General features: G+C 41.7%; 1 non-coding gene across 1 annotated transcript; it reads right to left on the bottom strand.

The window, feature by feature from the left end:
- Positions 1–17: 17 nt before the first annotated feature.
- On the bottom strand, positions 18–4,260 carry LOC112076510 (uncharacterized). Its single transcript, XR_002895201.2, has 3 exons — positions 3,804–4,260; positions 575–927; positions 18–373 (listed from the first exon to the last, which is right to left on the bottom strand). It is a non-coding gene; the product is annotated as an uncharacterized protein (transcript).
- Positions 4,261–5,767: the final 1,507 nt, after the last annotated feature.

The following is a 5,767-nucleotide window of genomic DNA, read 5'->3' as shown; positions in this document are numbered from 1 at the left end:
CCCCCAGTCTGCCCTGTACGGAGCTTGCGTGCGCCCGGTTGCCCCCAGTCTGACCTGTACGGAGCTTGATTTTTTAAACTAGATGGCTTGCTACACACACTCAACTGGTGACCGCATCTCAAATCCTTTGGATAATGGGGCGCGCGCAATCGCCGTACAGGTCAGACTGGGGGCAACCGGGCGCACCCCATTATCCAAAGGATTTGAGATGCGGTCACCAGTTGAGTGTGTGTAGCAAGCCATCTAGTTTAAATAATCAACAGTACTGGCACAGCAGCATAATATTTGATCAACAATTGATTTAGTCAGTCTGGTTGGCTGATAGCCAACACGCAGCAGAAAGACGGGCGGTTGCCCTTCCAATTTTGAGCACCTACAACAGGGGTGTCAAACTCATTCCACGGAGGGCCTAGTGTCTGCAGGTTTTTGGTTTTTCCTTTCAATAAAGCCCTAGACAACCAGGTGTGGGGAGTTCCTAACTAATTAGTGATGTTAATTCATCAATCAAGTACAAGGGAGGAGCGAAAACCCGCAGACACTCGGCCCTCCGTGGAATGAGTTTGACACCTGTGACCTACAAGGTCTGTTTACGGCCCTGCTTTATGGAATCCTGTGATCCTTCCTTAACCCATAGGAAGACCCACCCAGTTGACTAACTCAAAATGGCTTAAGTCTTCAATGGCACTGCCAATGCTTAAAGTGCGCCCTCTGTCAACACCCTCTGTTGGCCTACCTTATGACAACGTCACTGGAGTCTATGAGGGCTCCGAAGTGGGAACCCTTGAGGTTCCCAGAGTTCCCCACCACAGCACAGCTTCCATGGCGCTCATGGCCCGCGTCCATGTGGAGGTCAGCATCAGGGATGACCTGGAACAACTTCTCCACCACCTCGCTGAACTTGGCTGTGCTATTGTCATTCTGGATTTCCTGGTGATAAGATGGTACTTTATTTGATTGCACCAGTCAACACATAAAACACCAAAAATACACAATGGACACGCAGCACAACTCAGATGACAATCATAACATCAGCACAAACCAGTCAAATCTGATTATGTATATTGTGTGATTTGTATATAATGATTTCATGTTCACCTGCAGAGGGAACTGAGCTGTTAAATCTGCTGCAATGCATCATTCCTGAGTATTCTGAGACTTATGTTTGGATTGTACATGGTCTCTGTCCAGAAAAACAGGTTATTGTTGACTACAATAGCAATCAGTTAATCAGTTGTCAGTGACAACGCTTGTATTGCAGCGTGTGAAAGAGCTGGCCTTACTCGATCACTTAGAGGCTTAAAAACAGAAGGGTGAATTTTTTTTTTTTTTTTGTAAAACGGTAGGATAAAACAAGGAAAACTGACAGCCTAAACTGTGGTTCACCAGCTGCATTCACACAGGCAACCGAATTCTGACCTTTGCTCCACAAGGATCTCTAAACAATGACACCAGTTCATTCAATCATTCGGTCAGAGGGACCGATTTAGTGTTCAATTAACCAGCCAATCAGGATTCAAAACCAATTAACAGGGAAGAGGCACAATTTACAATGTTGCTATAGTATTGCCTGGAATGACAAATGGTTAAAATGAGAGGAATTCTGCATCCAACTTGTTTTATCCGGTAGATTAGCAATACATTAAAACAATGTCCTTGTAGTGAAGGGCTCACTCATTCACACAGCCTAAACCCAACCAATAAAAGTTCATTCTGAATTAAACTCTCATAAACAACAAGAGAAAAAGAAACATGCAACAGTATTAACAAGATACTTAACATGTTTGGCCATTTCAATGTATAGTAGTAATGAGCGTTTGGGACATTCATTGACCAACGTCAATAGGCTAATCCAGTGGTCACCGACTTGTCGATTTCCAAGGCATTTCTAGTCGATCGCCAAACATTTCTGTAAAAAACCCAACGATAAAGCCTTGTGTTCCTATTTTTTTTATTATTAGTCTCGGGCTGTTGGAGTTAGGTGCAGCCAATTTAGCTTCCCTGCGCCCCGGGTAGGCAAACTTGCCATGTCATGTGTCTGAAGGTACAAACTCTGCCTTGCCGGTGGGCCTGGAGAGGAAATTAAGTGCACTATGCCAATGCTGGTCAATCAGATTGCTCAAATGACCGAGTCTGCAGTAACGTAGCAGGCATAAAAGAAAGCTACGGCAAAATTGATACTGTGAGATTTCAAAAACATGACTAGATTGACACTCAATGAGTACAGCAAAGAGATGCTGTTTTTATGAGTGAGTTTATGTTTAAGTTCTTACTCCGCACTGTCAACACTTTGTATTCAACACTTGTATAACCAACGCTACATCAAGCAGTGCAGCAGTAATGATTGAGTATGMAGTGCATCTAAAGGCTTGCGATGTATTCTTAGCGGGTTGGGTCTTTTTTAATATCAATGAATATTTCACTTTCTCTGTTCATAGGAGTAACAACATGAATTTGTGCATGAGGCAGAAATAATGCGGTGCGACTCCAGTTTGGCCATCAGCTGGAAGACGGTGACCCTTTTTGGTCAGTGTCGGTGGAGGGAAGGGAGAGCGGAGAGATGTTGAGAGACGGACCCTCAGTCTGCTGCTCTCTCCCTCCGCTGAGACTGACCATCAGATGTAAGCACCATCAGCCCAGTAAAATAAACAGCTAATGATTTAAATGTATGCTCACTCAGCTGTGCCTCACAAGTAATACAACAATAGATCTATTACCGGTGTGATCATATAGTCCACCTCAAATTTGGATTAAAAATAAAAAGATGTCCTGAACAACAATGCATTGGCAGGTAAATTCAAGCAAAGCCAGTATGCGGTGATAATTTACATTTACATTTAAGTCATTTAGCAGACGCTCTTATCCAGAGCGACTTATGTATTGGGTCTATAGTTTACTGCACAAACCTCATTGTTACAGTACTGTTTTTAATTGGTTATTGTTGCATAGGCTTACAATTAATCATGTTAATAAAAAAAAAAAATTTAAATCAGAGCGGTAGATCTCGGCATGCATTTTGACTCAGTGATCGTGACTCAGAAAAGGTTGGTGACCACTGGGCCAATCTATATTGGAGGCTACTGTGACAGTTGAGCAGTCTCATGGTTGAATAAATGTTTCCACATCATAGGTCTATGACCTTGCATCAAAATGGGACATTGATTGGACTTGCATAAAATCATCAATGTGAGGGAATTGCGTCTTCACCCAACGTTTAATCTAAATCCAATGACATGGTATAATGTTTTGTTGATTTCACGTTAGTTGACAAATCAACCGAAATGTAAATCAAAACGAAAAAGGTTGAAWTGATGTCTGCGCTCAGTCGGGTTGTTCTTTAGAGATGGGGTAAGTTAGTGCAATAACGTTTTGAATAAGCAATCATTACGCTTTGARTAAGCAATCATTACGCGCCACAAGCTACTCTGGTGGGATCGTGTTTTATTTTTCCTAATTTGTTTTTGTTTTCTTTTAACGGTTGACTCAATAAGCATAGTCTTTTTGATGTTGCTAGGGTCAGTGTATAGGCTATAACTTTAATGAATTATAGGCCCTATTGCTGAATGCGAACGTGTTGGAYTTGCGCTGGAAATKATTMTATTTATCCAATGTTTGTCATKGCTTTTTGTTTTGTAACGACCCTGGGTTTATGAGCGCATATCGACTCTGCCGCTCGAGCATGCTTTTGGGSCACAGTTGATAGCSCGCTGGACTTCGGGCTAGAAAGTCGAGGCCAGCTCCCTGCCTGTTACATTAGTTAAGACATATTTAAATATATATTAATMAAAAAAATACATTTAKCCTACCCGCCACCACGTTCTGGTATCATCGGGGAGTTCCTTGTTCTCTCTCGTCAGAAATGGTTTGATAGATCTGATGAAGCGCTTCTGAAACCATGGGTCGTCGTCCGGCGGTGGAGAGAAGATACGGTCCAGCGGCCGAAAGGCATTTTTTACAAAATCAACAAATGAATTGGAGGATTGCTGTCCAGAATAAAACACAATGATAGTAGTGATGCAGAGTAGACCCGTGGTTAGAAGGCATTTTCTAATCCTGAAGATACTCATTTCGTAGGTGGTATAGAATCCTCACCACCTGTGAAGAGATCAATAATGAATATGTGACAACGTCCCTAATAATGCTGGTTTCAAATCATCAAGGATCTGGGAACTTCCCGAGCTTTCAAGATTACTGCGAACTTGGAAAGAAAAATCGTTTGATTCTTCTTCTATGAGGTTTAATGGCGGTTGGCATCCAATTTGTTGCGTTACCGCCACCTACTAGACTGGGGTACAACTTCCTTATACCTTGCTTGAAAAAATAAAATTTACTAAATAAATACCCTACCATCTAACACTACACTCACTAATTTCAAAATTATATAAAATAAAATTAACACCACCCTACTCCATTAAATGTATTTATTCCTACCTCATGCCATCATCCTGAAAGGTATGGGACATCACCACTTAACACACCCTGTAACTCTTCTGATGTCAAGTCTCGCACACCCAAATCTCTTTGCAGCTGCCACCACAACCTCAATTTTCTGCGACTTGCTATAAATGATACAAATCTAATCTTACTGAAACTTATATCACTTTTGGCCTATCCCTTTGTACTGGTATACCTCTACTACTMTCACCACTCCCCYTTAACCCACTCCTCTACTTTCTTCACTGGGGGTAAAGTCACTGTGGAAGCCAAGCCATATTATAACCTATGTGTTGTGATAATTGCGAAGTAAATCACTGTGGAAGCCAAGCCATATTATAACCTATGTGTTGTGATAATTGCGTTGTTTGTTCTCTAAATCCTGTTAATTCATATGCCTTGCGACCKTGATATATAGTTCTAAAAGCCGAGACAATAAGAAGACACACTGGCAGAATAAATTCAACCACATCTTCTCGGTCTATCATTCTATCATACAGTACACGCTTTCATTTTTTGTTGTCTTAGACTATCTGGCTAAAATGCTTGCTTTCCAGCCTAACTTCCATTCATGGGCAACGTGAACTAGTTAACATTAGCCTCCTACATATTGAACTTCCATCCTCTCAAGCCAGGGGCACAACAATGTATGAATTAATGGTTGAATCAGAATCTCCCTAACAATCATTGGCCAGTATGGATAATTAAGTAAAACCACAAGTCCAAATCCCTATCTCCATCCATGGCTAATTTAGGAAAGAGACAAATTTCAGCTAGCTAGCCGCCGGAGGACAACACAACCAGATGCAACAATTCAAGTTTTTCTGTCAATGACATATGCTCTCAATGGGATTTGATAGGAGCAGTGGCGACCCGTCATTCAGGGCAACAACAAAAAAATATATATATAATTTTTTTTATTTGATTGTTACCTGTTTTGCATGTTATTTCGGCATTAATATGTGTCACATATCAGTTTGTAAGTAATGTAAAAAATGTAATAATTGAGTTAATAAGGCAGCATACAAACATGGCTTCTTTGCTTTCTTGAGTAAAGCAGCTCCAAGACGCAGGTGTTGCAGCCTAGCTCAGTGTTTTCTGTGGTGGTGGGGCAGCCAGCGGAAAATACACAGCGTAGGAGTTGGTCATGTTCTCTAGTTGCGCCGTGATTGGCTCAGTGTTCTGTCACTCATGGGGATACTACGTCACCCGCAAAATCTACAGGGAGAGCAAAAAAATTCACGCCCCTTGGTGTTGCCATAGATTTACATTAGAAGTGCCCATCCAAGAAGGCTCAAGGTCATTGGCCACAGATACAATGACGTCAAATTACGTT

The sequence above is a fragment of the Salvelinus sp. IW2-2015 genome, unplaced genomic scaffold (assembly GCF_002910315.2).
Source record: "Salvelinus sp. IW2-2015 unplaced genomic scaffold, ASM291031v2 Un_scaffold3799, whole genome shotgun sequence".
NCBI classification, from domain to species: domain Eukaryota; kingdom Metazoa; phylum Chordata; class Actinopteri; order Salmoniformes; family Salmonidae; genus Salvelinus; species Salvelinus sp. IW2-2015.
Note: the sequence above shows the minus strand (reverse complement) of the source record. Positions and strands in the feature narration are given on the sequence as shown.